The sequence below is a fragment of the Strix aluco genome, chromosome W (genome assembly GCF_031877795.1).
Source record: "Strix aluco isolate bStrAlu1 chromosome W, bStrAlu1.hap1, whole genome shotgun sequence".
In the NCBI taxonomy this organism is placed as follows: Eukaryota; Metazoa; Chordata; class Aves; order Strigiformes; family Strigidae; genus Strix; species Strix aluco.
This window is the reverse complement of record NC_133970.1, coordinates 9,975,602-9,995,169: the sequence shown is the minus strand read 5'-3', so window position 1 is coordinate 9,995,169 and position 19,568 is coordinate 9,975,602.

Here is a 19,568-nt window from a genome sequence, read left to right as displayed (position 1 = left end):
GGTTTGGATTATAAAACGAGGAATTCAACCACAGAATCAAAGCTTTGGACTCTGAAGAGGAAGCTTTGGGACCACAAAACAAGGCTTTGCGCCCTAAATGAGATGTCCGGAACATAAAAGTGAGGGATTTTACAGCAAAAAGGACGTATTGACCCCTAAAAAGGAGGATTCGCGGCCAAAAAATGAGGCGTTGCGCCCTAAAAATGAGGGCTTGTACCTTCTAAATGACGCTTTGAAGCAGAACAGGGAGGCTTTCAACCCTGGAACCAACGTTCCGGACTCTAAAAAGGAAGCATTGTGACCTAAAATGGAGACTTTGTGCCCTTAATGTAGCGTTTGGAGCGTAAAAAAGTGGGATTTCAGAATTAAAAGTCGGATTTGAAGCCTAAAGACGGTCGTTTGGAGCATAAAGATGTGGATTTCAACCCTGGACTCGAAGCTTGGGAATCTTAACGTGAGTGTTTGCACCCTAACAGCGAGGGCTTGTGCACCAAAAAGGAGGGTTTGTACCCTAAACAGGAGGGTTTGTAGAGTAAAAAGCAGGCTTTCAACCCTAGACTCCAAGCTTTGGGCTCTTAACCAAATCTTTGGGACCTAACATTCAGACATCGTGCCCTAAAGGAGGCGTTTGGAGCATAAAAAGGAGGCATTTTCCAGTGAAATGATTTGCAGCATAAAAATGAGCGTTTGGGCCCTAAAAATGAGGGTTTGCGCAATAAACGTGAGGGTTTGGATTATAAAACGAGGAATTCAACCACAGAATCAAAGCTTTGGACTCTGAAGAGGAAGCTTTGGGACCACAAAACAAGGCTTTGTGCCCTAAATGAGATGTCCGGAACATAGAAGTGAGGGATTTTACAGCAAAAAGGACGTATTGACCCCTAAAAAGGAGGATTCGCGGCCAAAAAATGAGGCGTTGCGCCCTAAAAATGAGGGCTTGTACCTTCTAAATGACGCTTTGAAGCAGAACAGGGAGGCTTTCAACCCTGGAACCAACGTTCCGGTCTCTAAAAAGGAAGCATTGTGACCTAAAATGGAGACTTTGTGCCCTTAATGTAGCGTTTGGAGCGTAAAAAAGTGGGATTTCAGAATTAAAAGTCGGATTTGAAGCCTAAAGACGGTCGTTTGGAGCATAAAGATGTGGATTTCAACCCTGGACTCGAAGCTTGGGAATCTTAACGTGAGTGTTTGCACCCTAACAGCGAGGGCTTGTGCACCAAAAAGGAGGGTTTGTACCCTAAACAGGAGGGTTTGTAGAGTAAAAAGCAGGCTTTCAACCCTAGACTCCAAGCTTTGGGCTCTTAACCAAATCTTTGGGACCTAACATTCAGACATCGTGCCCTAAAGGAGGCGTTTGGAGCATAAAAAGGAGGCATTTTCCAGTGAAATGATTTGCAGCATAAAAATGAGCGTTTGGGCCCTAAAAATGAGGGTTTGTACAATAAACGTGAGGGTTTGGATTATAAAACGAGGAATTCAACCACAGAATCAAAGCTTTGGACTCTGAAGAGGAAGCTTTGGGACCACAAAACAAGGCTTTGTGCCCTAAATGAGATGTCCGGAACATAGAAGTGAGGGATTTTACAGCAAAAAGGACGTATTGACCCCTAAAAAGGAGGATTCGCGGCCAAAAAATGAGGCGTTGCGCCCTAAAAATGAGGGCTTGTACCTTCTAAATGACGCTTTGAAGCAGAACAGGGAGGCTTTCAACCCTGGAACCAACGTTCCGGACTCTAAAAAGGAAGCATTGTGACCTAAAATGGAGACTTTGTGCCCTTAATGTAGCGTTTGGAGCGTAAAAAAGTGGGATTTCAGAATTAAAAGTCGGATTTGAAGCCTAAAGACGGTCGTTTGGAGCATAAAGATGTGGATTTCAACCCTGGACTCGAAGCTTGGGAATCTTAACGTGAGTGTTTGCACCCTAACAGTGAGGGCTTGTGCACCAAAAAGGAGGGTTTGTACCCTAAACAGGAGGGTTTGTAGAGTAAAAAGCAGGCTTTCAACCCTAGACTCCAAGCTTTGGGCTCTTAACCAAATCTTTGGGACCTAACATTCAGACATCGTGCCCTAAAGGAGGCGTTTGGAGCACAAAAAGGAGGGATTTTCCAGTGAAATGATTTGCAGCATAAAAATGAGCGTTTGGGCCCTAAAAATGAGGGTTTGTGCAATAAACGTGAGGGTTTGGATTATAAAACAAGGAATTCAACCACAGAATCAAAGCTTTGGACTCTGAAGAGGAAGCTTTGGGACCACAAAACAAGGCTTTGTGCCCTAAAAGAGATGTCCGGAACATAGAAGTGAGGGATTTTACAGCAAAAAGGACGTATTGACCCCTAAAAAAGGAGGATTCGCGGCCAAAAAATGAGGCGTTGCGCCCTAAAAATGAGGGCTTGTACCTTCTAAATGACGCTTTGAAGCAGAACAGGGAGGCTTTCAACCCTGGAACCAACGTTCCGGTCTCTAAAAAGGAAGCGTTGTGACCTAAAATGGAGACTTTGTGCCCTTAATGTAGCGTTTGGAGCGTAAAAAAGTGGGATTTCAGAATTAAAAGTCGGATTTGAAGCCTAAAGACGGTCGTTTGGAGCATAAAGATGTGGATTTCAACCCTGGACTCGAAGCTTGGGAATCTTAACGTGAGTGTTTGCACCCTAACAGCGAGGGCTTGTGCACCAAAAAGGAGGGTTTGTACCCTAAACAGGAGGGTTTGTAGAGTAAAAAGCAGGCTTTGAACCCTAGACTCCAAGCTTTGGGCTCTTAACCAAATCTTTGGGACCTAACATTCAGACATCGTGCCCTAAAGGAGGCGTTTGGAGCATAAAAAGGAGGCATTTTCCAGTGAAATGATTTGCAGCATAAAAATGAGCGTTTGGGCCCTAAAAATGAGGGTTTGTGCAATAAACGTGAGGGTTTGGATTATAAAACGAGGAATTCAACCACAGAATCAAAGCTTTGGACCCTGAAGAGGAAGCTTTGGGACCACAAAACAAGGCTTTGTGCCCTAAATGAGATGTCCGGAACATAAAAGTGAGGGATTTTACAGCAAAAAGGACGTATTGACCCCTAAAAAGGAGGATTCGCGGCCAAAAAATGAGGCGTTGCGCCCTAAAAATGAGGGCTTGTACCTTCTAAATGACGCTTTGAAGCAGAACAGGGAGGCTTTCAACCCTGGAACCAACGTTCCGGACTCTAAAAAGGAAGCGTTGTGACCTAAAATGGAGACTTTGTGCCCTTAATGTAGCGTTTGGAGCGTAAAAAAGTGGGATTTCAGAATTAAAAGTCGGATTTGAAGCCTAAAGACGGTCGTTTGGAGCATAAAGATGTGGATTTCAACCCTGGACTCGAAGCTTGGGAATCTTAACGTGAGTGTTTGCACCCTAACAGCGAGGGCTTGTGCACCAAAAAGGAGGGTTTGTACCCTAAACAGGAGGGTTTGTAGAGTAAAAAGCAGGCTTTCAACCCTAGACTCCAAGCTTTGGGCTCTTAACCAAATCTTTGGGACCTAACATTCAGACATCGTGCCCTAAAGGAGGCGTTTGGAGCATAAAAAGGAGGCATTTTCCAGTGAAATGATTTGCAGCATAAAAATGAGCGTTTGGGCCCTAAAAATGAGGGTTTGTGCAATAAACGTGAGGGTTTGGATTATAAAACGAGGAATTCAACCACAGAATCAAAGCTTTGGACCCTGAAGAGGAAGCTTTGGGACCACAAAACAAGGCTTTGCGCCCTAAATGAGATGTCCGGAACATAAAAGTGAGGGATTTTACAGCAAAAAGGACGTATTGACCCCTAAAAAGGAGGATTCGCGGCCAAAAAATGAGGCGTTGCGCCCTAAAAATGAGGGCTTGTACCTTCTAAATGACGCTTTGAAGCAGAACAGGGAGGCTTTCAACCCTGGAACCAACGTTCCGGACTCTAAAAAGGAAGCGTTGTGACCTAAAATGGAGACTTTGTGCCCTTAATGTAGCGTTTGGAGCGTAAAAAAGTGGGATTTCAGAATTAAAAGTCGGATTTGAAGCCTAAAGACGGTCGTTTGGAGCATAAAGATGTGGATTTCAACCCTGGACTCGAAGCTTGGGAATCTTAACGTGAGTGTTTGCACCCTAACAGCGAGGGCTTGTGCACCAAAAAGGAGGGTTTGTACCCTAAACAGGAGGGTTTGTAGAGTAAAAAGCAGGCTTTGAACCCTAGACTCCAAGCTTTGGGCTCTTAACCAAATCTTTGGGACCTAACATTCAGACATCGTGCCCTAAAGGAGGCGTTTGGAGCATTAAAAGGAGGCATTTTCCAGTGAAATGATTTGCAGCATAAAAATGAGCGTTTGGGCCCTAAAAATGAGGGTTTGTGCAATAAACGTGAGGGTTTGGATTATAAAACGAGGAATTCAACCACAGAATCAAAGCTTTGGACTCTGAAGAGGAAGCTTTGGGACCACAAAACAAGGCTTTGTGCCCTAAATGAGATGTCCGGAACATAAAAGTGAGGGATTTTACAGCAAAAAGGACGTATTGACCCCTAAAAAGGAGGATTCGCGGCCAAAAAATGAGGCGTTGCGCCCTAAAAATGAGGGCTTGTACCTTCTAAATGACGCTTTGAAGCAGAACAGGGAGGCTTTCAACCCTGGAACCAACGTTCCGGACTCTAAAAAGGAAGCGTTGTGACCTAAAATGGAGACTTTGTGCCCTTAATGTAGCGTTTGGAGCGTAAAAAAGTGGGATTTCAGAATTAAAAGTCGGATTTGAAGCCTAAAGACGGTCGTTTGGAGCATAAAGATGTGGATTTCAACCCTGGACTCGAAGCTTGGGAATCTTAACGTGAGTGTTTGCACCCTAACAGCGAGGGCTTGTGCACCAAAAAGGAGGGTTTGTACCCTAAACAGGAGGGTTTGTAGAGTAAAAAGCAGGCTTTCAACCCTAGACTCCAAGCTTTGGGCTCTTAACCAAATCTTTGGGACCTAACATTCAGACATCGTGCCCTAAAGGAGGCGTTTGGAGCACAAAAAGGAGGGATTTTCCAGTGAAATGATTTGCAGCATAAAAATGAGCGTTTGGGCCCTAAAAATGAGGGTTTGTGCAATAAACGTGAGGGTTTGGATTATAAAACGAGGAATTCAACCACAGAATCAAAGCTTTGGACTCTGAAGAGGAAGCTTTGGGACCACAAAACAAGGCTTTGTGCCCTAAAAGAGATGTCCGGAACATAGAAGTGAGGGATTTTACAGCAAAAAGGACGTATTGACCCCTAAAAAGGAGGATTCGCGGCCAAAAAATGAGGCGTTGCGCCCTAAAAATGAGGGCTTGTACCTTCTAAATGACGCTTTGAAGCAGAACAGGGAGGCTTTCAACCCTGGAACCAACGTTCCGGACTCTAAAAAGGAAGCGTTGTGACCTAAAATGGAGACTTTGTGCCCTTAATGTAGCGTTTGGAGCGTAAAAAAGTGGGATTTCAGAATTAAAAGTCGGATTTGAAGCCTAAAGACGGTCGTTTGGAGCATAAAGATGTGGATTTCAACCCTGGACTCGAAGCTTGGGAATCTTAACGTGAGTGTTTGCACCCTAACAGCGAGGGCTTGTGCACCAAAAAGGAGGGTTTGTACCCTAAACAGGAGGGTTTGTAGAGTAAAAAGCAGGCTTTGAACCCTAGACTCCAAGCTTTGGGCTCTTAACCAAATCTTTGGGACCTAACATTCAGACATCGTGCCCTAAAGGAGGCGTTTGGAGCATAAAAAGGAGGCATTTTCCAGTGAAATGATTTGCAGCATAAAAATGAGCGTTTGGGCCCTAAAAATGAGGGTTTGTGCAATAAACGTGAGGGTTTGGATTATAAAACGAGGAATTCAACCACAGAATCAAAGCTTTGGACCCTGAAGAGGAAGCTTTGGGACCACAAAACAAGGCTTTGTGCCCTAAATGAGATGTCCGGAACATAAAAGTGAGGGATTTTACAGCAAAAAGGACGTATTGACCCCTAAAAAGGAGGATTCGCGGCCAAAAAATGAGGCGTTGCGCCCTAAAAATGAGGGCTTGTACCTTCTAAATGACGCTTTGAAGCAGAACAGGGAGGCTTTCAACCCTGGAACCAACGTTCCGGACTCTAAAAAGGAAGCATTGTGACCTAAAATGGAGACTTTGTGCCCTTAATGTAGCGTTTGGAGCGTAAAAAAGTGGGATTTCAGAATTAAAAGTCGGATTTGAAGCCTAAAGACGGTCGTTTGGAGCATAAAGATGTGGATTTCAACCCTGGACTCGAAGCTTGGGAATCTTAACGTGAGTGTTTGCACCCTAACAGCGAGGGCTTGTGCACCAAAAAGGAGGGTTTGTACCCTAAACAGGAGGGTTTGTAGAGTAAAAAGCAGGCTTTCAACCCTAGACTCCAAGCTTTGGGCTCTTAACCAAATCTTTGGGACCTAACATTCAGACATCGTGCCCTAAAGGAGGCGTTTGGAGCATAAAAAGGAGGCATTTTCCAGTGAAATGATTTGCAGCATAAAAATGAGCGTTTGGGCCCTAAAAATGAGGGTTTGTGCAATAAACGTGAGGGTTTGGATTATAAAACGAGGAATTCAACCACAGAATCAAAGCTTTGGACTCTGAAGAGGAAGCTTTGGGACCACAAAACAAGGCTTTGTGCCCTAAAAGAGATGTCCGGAACATAGAAGTGAGGGATTTTACAGCAAAAAGGACGTATTGACCCCTAAAAAGGAGGATTCGCGGCCAAAAAATGAGGCGTTGCGCCCTAAAAATGAGGGCTTGTACCTTCTAAATGACGCTTTGAAGCAGAACAGGGAGGCTTTCAACCCTGGAACCAACGTTCCGGACTCTAAAAAGGAAGCGTTGTGACCTAAAATGGAGACTTTGTGCCCTTAATGTAGCGTTTGGAGCGTAAAAAAGTGGGATTTCAGAATTAAAAGTCGGATTTGAAGCCTAAAGACGGTCGTTTGGAGCATAAAGATGTGGATTTCAACCCTGGACTCGAAGCTTGGGAATCTTAACGTGAGTGTTTGCACCCTAACAGCGAGGGCTTGTGCACCAAAAAGGAGGGTTTGTACCCTAAACAGGAGGGTTTGTAGAGTAAAAAGCAGGCTTTCAACCCTAGACTCCAAGCTTTGGGCTCTTAACCAAATCTTTGGGACCTAACATTCAGACATCGTGCCCTAAAGGAGGCGTTTGGAGCACAAAAAGGAGGCATTTTCCAGTGAAATGATTTGCAGCATAAAAATGAGCGTTTGGGCCCTAAAAATGAGGGTTTGTGCAATAAACGTGAGGGTTTGGATTATAAAACAAGGAATTCAACCACAGAATCAAAGCTTTGGACTCTGAAGAGGAAGCTTTGGGACCACAAAACAAGGCTTTGTGCCCTAAAAGAGATGTCCGGAACATAGAAGTGAGGGATTTTACAGCAAAAAGGACGTATTGACCCCTAAAAAGGAGGATTCGCGGCCAAAAAATGAGGCGTTGCGCCCTAAAAATGAGGGCTTGTACCTTCTAAATGACGCTTTGAAGCAGAACAGGGAGGCTTTCAACCCTGGAACCAACGTTCCGGACTCTAAAAAGGAAGCGTTGTGACCTAAAATGGAGACTTTGTGCCCTTAATGTAGCGTTTGGAGCGTAAAAAAGTGGGATTTCAGAATTAAAAGTCGGATTTGAAGCCTAAAGACGGTCGTTTGGAGCATAAAGATGTGGATTTCAACCCTGGACTCGAAGCTTGGGAATCTTAACGTGAGTGTTTGCACCCTAACAGCGAGGGCTTGTGCACCAAAAAGGAGGGTTTGTACCCTAAACAGGAGGGTTTGTAGAGTAAAAAGCAGGCTTTCAACCCTAGACTCCAAGCTTTGGGCTCTTAACCAAATCTTTGGGACCTAACATTCAGACATCGTGCCCTAAAGGAGGCGTTTGGAGCATAAAAAGGAGGCATTTTCCAGTGAAATGATTTGCAGCATAAAAATGAGCGTTTGGGCCCTAAAAATGAGGGTTTGTGCAATAAACGTGAGGGTTTGGATTATAAAACGAGGAATTCAACCACAGAATCAAAGCTTTGGACTCTGAAGAGGAAGCTTTGGGACCACAAAACAAGGCTTTGTGCCCTAAATGAGATGTCCGGAACATAGAAGTGAGGGATTTTACAGCAAAAAGGACGTATTGACCCCTAAAAAGGAGGATTCGCGGCCAAAAAATGAGGCGTTGCGCCCTAAAAATGAGGGCTTGTACCTTCTAAATGACGCTTTGAAGCAGAACAGGGAGGCTTTCAACCCTGGAACCAACGTTCCGGACTCTAAAAAGGAAGTGTTGTGACCTAAAATGGAGACTTTGTGCCCTTAATGTAGCGTTTGGAGCGTAAAAAAGTGGGATTTCAGAATTAAAAGTCGGATTTGAAGCCTAAAGACGGTCGTTTGGAGCATAAAGATGTGGATTTCAACCCTGGACTCGAAGCTTGGGAATCTTAACGTGAGTGTTTGCACCCTAACAGCGAGGGCTTGTGCACCAAAAAGGAGGGTTTGTACCCTAAACAGGAGGGTTTGTAGAGTAAAAAGCAGGCTTTCAACCCTAGACTCCAAGCTTTGGGCTCTTAACCAAATCTTTGGGACCTAACATTCAGACATCGTGCCCTAAAGGAGGCGTTTGGAGCATAAAAAGGAGGCATTTTCCAGTGAAATGATTTGCAGCATAAAAATGAGCGTTTGGGCCCTAAAAATGAGGGTTTGTGCAATAAACGTGAGGGTTTGGATTATAAAACGAGGAATTCAACCACAGAATCAAAGCTTTGGACCCTGAAGAGGAAGCTTTGGGACCACAAAACAAGGCTTTGTGCCCTAAATGAGATGTCCGGAACATAAAAGTGAGGGATTTTACAGCAAAAAGGACGTATTGACCCCTAAAAAGGAGGATTCGCGGCCAAAAAATGAGGCGTTGCGCCCTAAAAATGAGGGCTTGTACCTTCTAAATGACGCTTTGAAGCAGAACAGGGAGGCTTTCAACCCTGGAACCAACGTTCCGGACTCTAAAAAGGAAGCATTGTGACCTAAAATGGAGACTTTGTGCCCTTAATGTAGCGTTTGGAGCGTAAAAAAGTGGGATTTCAGAATTAAAAGTCGGATTTGAAGCCTAAAGACGGTCGTTTGGAGCATAAAGATGTGGATTTCAACCCTGGACTCGAAGCTTGGGAATCTTAACGTGAGTGTTTGCACCCTAACAGCGAGGGCTTGTGCACCAAAAAGGAGGGTTTGTACCCTAAACAGGAGGGTTTGTAGAGTAAAAAGCAGGCTTTCAACCCTAGACTCCAAGCTTTGGGCTCTTAACCAAATCTTTGGGACCTAACATTCAGACATCGTGCCCTAAAGGAGGCGTTTGGAGCATAAAAAGGAGGCATTTTCCAGTGAAATGATTTGCAGCATAAAAATGAGCGTTTGGGCCCTAAAAATGAGGGTTTGTGCAATAAACGTGAGGGTTTGGATTATAAAACGAGGAATTCAACCACAGAATCAAAGCTTTGGACTCTGAAGAGGAAGCTTTGGGACCACAAAACAAGGCTTTGTGCCCTAAATGAGATGTCCGGAACATAGAAGTGAGGGATTTTACAGCAAAAAGGACGTATTGACCCCTAAAAAGGAGGATTCGCGGCCAAAAAATGAGGCGTTGCGCCCTAAAAATGAGGGCTTGTACCTTCTAAATGACGCTTTGAAGCAGAACAGGGAGGCTTTCAACCCTGGAACCAACGTTCCGGACTCTAAAAAGGAAGCGTTGTGACCTAAAATGGAGACTTTGTGCCCTTAATGTAGCGTTTGGAGCGTAAAAAAGTGGGATTTCAGAATTAAAAGTCGGATTTGAAGCCTAAAGACGGTCGTTTGGAGCATAAAGATGTGGATTTCAACCCTGGACTCGAAGCTTGGGAATCTTAACGTGAGTGTTTGCACCCTAACAGCGAGGGCTTGTGCACCAAAAAGGAGGGTTTGTACCCTAAACAGGAGGGTTTGTAGAGTAAAAAGCAGGCTTTCAACCCTAGACTCCAAGCTTTGGGCTCTTAACCAAATCTTTGGGACCTAACATTCAGACATCGTGCCCTAAAGGAGGCGTTTGGAGCACAAAAAGGAGGCATTTTCCAGTGAAATGATTTGCAGCATAAAAATGAGCGTTTGGGCCCTAAAAATGAGGGTTTGTGCAATAAACGTGAGGGTTTGGATTATAAAACAAGGAATTCAACCACAGAATCAAAGCTTTGGACTCTGAAGAGGAAGCTTTGGGACCACAAAACAAGGCTTTGTGCCCTAAAAGAGATGTCCGGAACATAGAAGTGAGGGATTTTACAGCAAAAAGGACGTATTGACCCCTAAAAAGGAGGATTCGCGGCCAAAAAATGAGGCGTTGCGCCCTAAAAATGAGGGCTTGTACCTTCTAAATGACGCTTTGAAGCAGAACAGGGAGGCTTTCAACCCTGGAACCAACGTTCCGGACTCTAAAAAGGAAGCGTTGTGACCTAAAATGGAGACTTTGTGCCCTTAATGTAGCGTTTGGAGCGTAAAAAAGTGGGATTTCAGAATTAAAAGTCGGATTTGAAGCCTAAAGACGGTCGTTTGGAGCATAAAGATGTGGATTTCAACCCTGGACTCGAAGCTTGGGAATCTTAACGTGAGTGTTTGCACCCTAACAGCGAGGGCTTGTGCACCAAAAAGGAGGGTTTGTACCCTAAACAGGAGGGTTTGTAGAGTAAAAAGCAGGCTTTCAACCCTAGACTCCAAGCTTTGGGCTCTTAACCAAATCTTTGGGACCTAACATTCAGACATCGTGCCCTAAAGGAGGCGTTTGGAGCATAAAAAGGAGGCATTTTCCAGTGAAATGATTTGCAGCATAAAAATGAGCGTTTGGGCCCTAAAAATGAGGGTTTGTGCAATAAACGTGAGGGTTTGGATTATAAAACGAGGAATTCAACCACAGAATCAAAGCTTTGGACTCTGAAGAGGAAGCTTTGGGACCACAAAACAAGGCTTTGTGCCCTAAATGAGATGTCCGGAACATAGAAGTGAGGGATTTTACAGCAAAAAGGACGTATTGACCCCTAAAAAGGAGGATTCGCGGCCAAAAAATGAGGCGTTGCGCCCTAAAAATGAGGGCTTGTACCTTCTAAATGACGCTTTGAAGCAGAACAGGGAGGCTTTCAACCCTGGAACCAACGTTCCGGACTCTAAAAAGGAAGTGTTGTGACCTAAAATGGAGACTTTGTGCCCTTAATGTAGCGTTTGGAGCGTAAAAAAGTGGGATTTCAGAATTAAAAGTCGGATTTGAAGCCTAAAGACGGTCGTTTGGAGCATAAAGATGTGGATTTCAACCCTGGACTCGAAGCTTGGGAATCTTAACGTGAGTGTTTGCACCCTAACAGCGAGGGCTTGTGCACCAAAAAGGAGGGTTTGTACCCTAAACAGGAGGGTTTGTAGAGTAAAAAGCAGGCTTTGAACCCTAGACTCCAAGCTTTGGGCTCTTAACCAAATCTTTGGGACCTAACATTCAGACATCGTGCCCTAAAGGAGGCGTTTGGAGCATAAAAAGGAGGCATTTTCCAGTGAAATGATTTGCAGCATAAAAATGAGCGTTTGGGCCCTAAAAATGAGGGTTTGTGCAATAAACGTGAGGGTTTGGATTATAAAACGAGGAATTCAACCACAGAATCAAAGCTTTGGACCCTGAAGAGGAAGCTTTGGGACCACAAAACAAGGCTTTGTGCCCTAAATGAGATGTCCGGAACATAAAAGTGAGGGATTTTACAGCAAAAAGGACGTATTGACCCCTAAAAAGGAGGATTCGCGGCCAAAAAATGAGGCGTTGCGCCCTAAAAATGAGGGCTTGTACCTTCTAAATGACGCTTTGAAGCAGAACAGGGAGGCTTTCAACCCTGGAACCAACGTTCCGGACTCTAAAAAGGAAGCATTGTGACCTAAAATGGAGACTTTGTGCCCTTAATGTAGCGTTTGGAGCGTAAAAAAGTGGGATTTCAGAATTAAAAGTCGGATTTGAAGCCTAAAGACGGTCGTTTGGAGCATAAAGATGTGGATTTCAACCCTGGACTCGAAGCTTGGGAATCTTAACGTGAGTGTTTGCACCCTAACAGCGAGGGCTTGTGCACCAAAAAGGAGGGTTTGTACCCTAAACAGGAGGGTTTGTAGAGTAAAAAGCAGGCTTTCAACCCTAGACTCCAAGCTTTGGGCTCTTAACCAAATCTTTGGGACCTAACATTCAGACATCGTGCCCTAAAGGAGGCGTTTGGAGCATAAAAAGGAGGCATTTTCCAGTGAAATGATTTGCAGCATAAAAATGAGCGTTTGGGCCCTAAAAATGAGGGTTTGTGCAATAAACGTGAGGGTTTGGATTATAAAACGAGGAATTCAACCACAGAATCAAAGCTTTGGACTCTGAAGAGGAAGCTTTGGGACCACAAAACAAGGCTTTGTGCCCTAAATGAGATGTCCGGAACATAGAAGTGAGGGATTTTACAGCAAAAAGGACGTATTGACCCCTAAAAAGGAGGATTCGCGGCCAAAAAATGAGGCGTTGCGCCCTAAAAATGAGGGCTTGTACCTTCTAAATGACGCTTTGAAGCAGAACAGGGAGGCTTTCAACCCTGGAACCAACGTTCCGGACTCTAAAAAGGAAGCGTTGTGACCTAAAATGGAGACTTTGTGCCCTTAATGTAGCGTTTGGAGCGTAAAAAAGTGGGATTTCAGAATTAAAAGTCGGATTTGAAGCCTAAAGACGGTCGTTTGGAGCATAAAGATGTGGATTTCAACCCTGGACTCGAAGCTTGGGAATCTTAACGTGAGTGTTTGCACCCTAACAGCGAGGGCTTGTGCACCAAAAAGGAGGGTTTGTACCCTAAACAGGAGGGTTTGTAGAGTAAAAAGCAGGCTTTCAACCCTAGACTCCAAGCTTTGGGCTCTTAACCAAATCTTTGGGACCTAACATTCAGACATCGTGCCCTAAAGGAGGCGTTTGGAGCATAAAAAGGAGGCATTTTCCAGTGAAATGATTTGCAGCATAAAAATGAGCGTTTGGGCCCTAAAAATGAGGGTTTGTGCAATAAACGTGAGGGTTTGGATTATAAAACGAGGAATTCAACCACAGAATCAAAGCTTTGGACCCTGAAGAGGAAGCTTTGGGACCACAAAACAAGGCTTTGTGCCCTAAATGAGATGTCCGGAACATAAAAGTGAGGGATTTTACAGCAAAAAGGACGTATTGACCCCTAAAAAGGAGGATTCGCGGCCAAAAAATGAGGCGTTGCGCCCTAAAAATGAGGGCTTGTACCTTCTAAATGACGCTTTGAAGCAGAACAGGGAGGCTTTCAACCCTGGAACCAACGTTCCGGACTCTAAAAAGGAAGCATTGTGACCTAAAATGGAGACTTTGTGCCCTTAATGTAGCGTTTGGAGCGTAAAAAAGTGGGATTTCAGAATTAAAAGTCGGATTTGAAGCCTAAAGACGGTCGTTTGGAGCATAAAGATGTGGATTTCAACCCTGGACTCGAAGCTTGGGAATCTTAACGTGAGTGTTTGCACCCTAACAGCGAGGGCTTGTGCACCAAAAAGGAGGGTTTGTACCCTAAACAGGAGGGTTTGTAGAGTAAAAAGCAGGCTTTCAACCCTAGACTCCAAGCTTTGGGCTCTTAACCAAATCTTTGGGACCTAACATTCAGACATCGTGCCCTAAAGGAGGCGTTTGGAGCATAAAAAGGAGGCATTTTCCAGTGAAATGATTTGCAGCATAAAAATGAGCGTTTGGGCCCTAAAAATGAGGGTTTGTGCAATAAACGTGAGGGTTTGGATTATAAAACGAGGAATTCAACCACAGAATCAAAGCTTTGGACTCTGAAGAGGAAGCTTTGGGACCACAAAACAAGGCTTTGTGCCCTAAATGAGATGTCCGGAACATAGAAGTGAGGGATTTTACAGCAAAAAGGACGTATTGACCCCTAAAAAGGAGGATTCGCGGCCAAAAAATGAGGCGTTGCGCCCTAAAAATGAGGGCTTGTACCTTCTAAATGACGCTTTGAAGCAGAACAGGGAGGCTTTCAACCCTGGAACCAACGTTCCGGACTCTAAAAAGGAAGCGTTGTGACCTAAAATGGAGACTTTGTGCCCTTAATGTAGCGTTTGGAGCGTAAAAAAGTGGGATTTCAGAATTAAAAGTCGGATTTGAAGCCTAAAGACGGTCGTTTGGAGCATAAAGATGTGGATTTCAACCCTGGACTCGAAGCTTGGGAATCTTAACGTGAGTGTTTGCACCCTAACAGCGAGGGCTTGTGCACCAAAAAGGAGGGTTTGTACCCTAAACAGGAGGGTTTGTAGAGTAAAAAGCAGGCTTTCAACCCTAGACTCCAAGCTTTGGGCTCTTAACCAAATCTTTGGGACCTAACATTCAGACATCGTGCCCTAAAGGAGGCGTTTGGAGCACAAAAAGGAGGCATTTTCCAGTGAAATGATTTGCAGCATAAAAATGAGCGTTTGGGCCCTAAAAATGAGGGTTTGTGCAATAAACGTGAGGGTTTGGATTATAAAACAAGGAATTCAACCACAGAATCAAAGCTTTGGACTCTGAAGAGGAAGCTTTGGGACCACAAAACAAGGCTTTGTGCCCTAAAAGAGATGTCCGGAACATAGAAGTGAGGGATTTTACAGCAAAAAGGACGTATTGACCCCTAAAAAGGAGGATTCGCGGCCAAAAAATGAGGCGTTGCGCCCTAAAAATGAGGGCTTGTACCTTCTAAATGACGCTTTGAAGCAGAACAGGGAGGCTTTCAACCCTGGAACCAACGTTCCGGACTCTAAAAAGGAAGCGTTGTGACCTAAAATGGAGACTTTGTGCCCTTAATGTAGCGTTTGGAGCGTAAAAAAGTGGGATTTCAGAATTAAAAGTCGGATTTGAAGCCTAAAGACGGTCGTTTGGAGCATAAAGATGTGGATTTCAACCCTGGACTCGAAGCTTGGGAATCTTAACGTGAGTGTTTGCACCCTAACAGCGAGGGCTTGTGCACCAAAAAGGAGGGTTTGTACCCTAAACAGGAGGGTTTGTAGAGTAAAAAGCAGGCTTTCAACCCTAGACTCCAAGCTTTGGGCTCTTAACCAAATCTTTGGGACCTAACATTCAGACATCGTGCCCTAAAGGAGGCGTTTGGAGCATAAAAAGGAGGCATTTTCCAGTGAAATGATTTGCAGCATAAAAATGAGCGTTTGGGCCCTAAAAATGAGGGTTTGTGCAATAAACGTGAGGGTTTGGATTATAAAACGAGGAATTCAACCACAGAATCAAAGCTTTGGACTCTGAAGAGGAAGCTTTGGGACCACAAAACAAGGCTTTGTGCCCTAAATGAGATGTCCGGAACATAGAAGTGAGGGATTTTACAGCAAAAAGGACGTATTGACCCCTAAAAAGGAGGATTCGCGGCCAAAAAATGAGGCGTTGCGCCCTAAAAATGAGGGCTTGTACCTTCTAAATGACGCTTTGAAGCAGAACAGGGAGGCTTTCAACCCTGGAACCAACGTTCCGGACTCTAAAAAGGAAGTGTTGTGACCTAAAATGGAGACTTTGTGCCCTTAATGTAGCGTTTGGAGCGTAAAAAAGTGGGATTTCAGGATTAAAAGTCGGATTTGAAGCCTAAAGACGGTCGTTTGGAGCATAAAGATGTGGATTTCAACCCTGGACTCGAAGCTTGGGAATCTTAACGTGAGTGTTTGCACCCTAACAGCGAGGGCTTGTGCACCAAAAAGGAGGGTTTGTACCCTAAACAGGAGGGTTTGTAGAGTAAAAAGCAGGCTTTCAACCCTAGACTCCAAGCTTTGGGCTCTTAACCAAATCTTTGGGACCTAACATTCAGACATCGTGCCCTAAAGGAGGCGTTTGGAGCATAAAAAGGAGGCATTTTCCAGTGAAATGATTTGCAGCATAAAAATGAGCGTTTGGGCCCTAAAAATGAGGGTTTGTACAATAAACGTGAGGGTTTGGATTATAAAACGAGGAATTCAACCACAGAATCAAAGCTTTGGACTCTGAAGAGGAAGCTTTGGGACCACAAAACAAGGCTTTGTGCCCTAAAAGAGATGTCCGGAACATAGAAGTGAGGGATTTTACAGCAAAAAGGACGTATTGACCCCTAAAAAGGAGGATTCGCGGCCAAAAAATGAGGCGTTGCGCCCTAAAAATGAGGGCTTGTACCTTCTAAATGACGCTTTGAAGCAGAACAGGGAGGCTTTCAACCCTGGAACCAACGTTCCGGACTCTAAAAAGGAAGCATTGTGACCTAAAATGGAGACTTTGTGCCCTTAATGTAGCGTTTGGAGCGTAAAAAAGTGGGATTTCAGAATTAAAAGTGGGATTTGAAGCCTAAAGACGGTCGTTTGGAGCATAAAGATGTGGATTTCAACCCTGGACTCGAAGCTTGGGAATCTTAACGTGAGTGTTTGCACCCTAACAGCGAGGGCTTGTGCACCAAAAAGGAGGGTTTGTACCCTAAACAGGAGGGTTTGTAGAGTAAAAAGCAGGCTTTCAACCCTAGACTCCAAGCTTTGGGCTCTTAACCAAATCTTTGGGACCTAACATTCAGACATCGTGCCCTAAAGGAGGCGTTTGGAGCATAAAAAGGAGGCATTTTCCAGTGAAATGATTTGCAGCATAAAAATGAGCGTTTGGGCCCTAAAAATGAGGGTTTGCGCAATAAACGTGAGGGTTTGGATTATAAAACGAGGAATTCAACCACACAATCAAAGCTTTGGACTCTGAAGAGGAAGCTTTGGGACCACAAAACAAGGCTTTGTGCCCTAAATGAGAAGTCTGGAACATAAAAGTGAGGGATTTTACAGCAAAAAGGACGTATTGACCCCTAAAAAGGAGGATTCGCGGCCAAAAAATGAGGCGTTGCGCCCTAAAAATGAGGGCTTGTACCTTCTAAATGACGCTTTGAAGCAGAACAGGGAGGCTTTCAACCCTGGAACCAACGTTCCGGACTCTAAAAAGGAAGCGTTGTGACCTAAAATGGAGACTTTGTGCCCTTAATGTAGCGTTTGGAGCGTAAAAAAGTGGGATTTCAGAATTAAAAGTCGGATTTGAAGCCTAAAGACGGTCGTTTGGAGCATAAAGATGTGGATTTCAACCCTGGACTCGAAGCTTGGGAATCTTAACGTGAGTGTTTGCACCCTAACAGCGAGGGCTTGTGCACCAAAAAGGAGGGTTTGTACCCTAAACAGGAGGGTTTGTAGAGTAAAAAGCAGGCTTTCAACCCTAGACTCCAAGCTTTGGGCTCTTAACCAAATCTTTGGGACCTAACATTCAGACATCGTGCCCTAAAGGAGGCGTTTGGAGCATAAAAAGGAGGCATTTTCCAGTGAAATGATTTGCAGCATAAAAATGAGCGTTTGGGCCCTAAAAATGAGGGTTTGTGCAATAAACGTGAGGGTTTGGATTATAAAACGAGGAATTCAACCACACAATCAAAGCTTTGGACTCTGAAGAGGAAGCTTTGGGACCACAAAACAAGGCTTTGCGCCCTAAATGAGATGTCCGGAACATAGAAGTGAGGGATTTTACAGCAAAAAGGACGTATTGACCCCTAAAAAGCAGGATTCGCGGCCAAAAAATGAGGCGTTGCGCCCTAAAAATGAGGGCTTGTACCTTCTAAATGACGCTTTGAAGCAGAACAGGGAGGCTTTCAACCCTGGAACCAACGTTCCGGTCTCTAAAAAGGAAGCATTGTGACCTAAAATGGAGACTTTGTGCCCTTAATGTAGCGTTTGCAGCGTAAAAAAGTGGGATTTCAGAATTAAAAGTCGGATTTGAAGCCTAAAGACGGTCGTTTGGAGCATAAAGATGTGGATTTCAACCCTGGACTCGAAGCTTGGGAATCTTAACGTGAGTGTTTGCACCCTAACAGCGAGGGCTTGTGCACCAAAAAGGAGGGTTTGTACCCTAAACAGGAGGGTTTGTAGAGTAAAAAGCAGGCTTTCAACCCTAGACTCCAAGCTTTGGGCTCTTAACCAAATCTTTGGGACCTAACATTCAGACATCGTGCCCTAAAGGAGGCGTTTGGAGTATAAAAAGGAGGCATTTTCCAGTGAAATGATTTGCAGCATAAAAATGAGCGTTTGGGCCCTAAAAATGAGGGTTTGCGCAATAAACGTGAGGGTTTGGATTATAAAACGAGGAATTCAACCACACAATCAAAGCTTTGGACTCTGAAGAGGAAGCTTTGGGACCACAAAACAAGGCTTTGTGCCCTAAAAGAGATGTCCGGAACATAGAAGTGAGGGATTTTACAGCAAAAAGGACGTATTGACCCCTAAAAAGGAGGATTCGCGGCCAAAAAATGAGGCGTTGTGCCCTAAAAATGAGTGCTTGTACCTTCTAAATGACGCTTTGAAGCAGAACAGGGAGGCTTTCAACCCTGGAACCAACGTTCCGGACTCTAAAAAGGAAGCGTTGTGACCTAAAATGGAGACTTTGTGCCCTTAATGTAGCGTTTGGAGCGTAAAAAAGTGGGATTTCAGAATTAAAAGTCGGATTTGAAGCCTAAAGACGGTCGTTTGGAGCATAAAGATGTGGATTTCAACCCTGGACTCGAAGCTTGGGAATCTTAACGTGAGTGTTTGCACCCTAACAGTGAGGGCTTGTGCACCAAAAAGGAGGGTTTGTACCCTAAACAGGAGGGTTTGTAGAGTAAAAAGCAGGCTTTCAACCCTAGACTCCAAGCTTTGGGCTCTTAACCAAATCTTTGGGACCTAACATTCAGACATCGTGCCCTAAAGGAGGCGTTTGGAGCATAAAAAGGAGGCATTTTTCCAGTGAAATGATTTGCAGCATAAAAATGAGCGTTTGGGCCCTAAAAATGAGGGTTTGTGCAATAAACGTGAGGGTTTGGATTATAAAACGAGGAATTCAACCACAGAATCAAAGCTTTGGACTCTGAAGAGGAAGCTTTGGGACCACAAAACAAGGCTTTGCGCCCTAAATGAGATGTCTGGAACATAAAAGTGAGGGATTTTACAGCAAAAAGGACGTATTGACCCCTAAAAAGGAGGATTCGCGGCCAAAAAATGAGGCGTTGCGCCCTAAAAATGAGGGCTTGTACCTTCTAAATGACGCTTTGAAGCAGAACAGGGAGGCTTTCAACCCTGGAACCAACGTTCCGGACTCTAAAAAGGAAGCGTTGTGACCTAAAATGGAGACTTTGTGCCCTTAATGTAGCGTTTGGAGCGTAAAAAAGTGGGATTTCAGAATTAAAAGTCGGATTTGAAGCCTAAAGACGGTCGTTTGGAGCATAAAGATGTGGATTTCAACCCTGGACTCGAAGCTTGGGAATCTTAACGTGAGTGTTTGCACCCTAACAGCGAGGGCTTGTGCACCAAAAAGGAGGGTTTGTACCCTAAACAGGAGGGTTTGTAGAGTAAAAAGCAGGCTTTCAACCCTAGACTCCAAGCTTTGGGCTCTTAACCAAATCTTTGGGACCTAACATTCAGACATCGTGCCCTAAAGGAGGCGTTTGGAGCATAAAAAGGAGGCATTTTCCAGTGAAATGATTTGCAGCATAAAAATGAGCGTTTG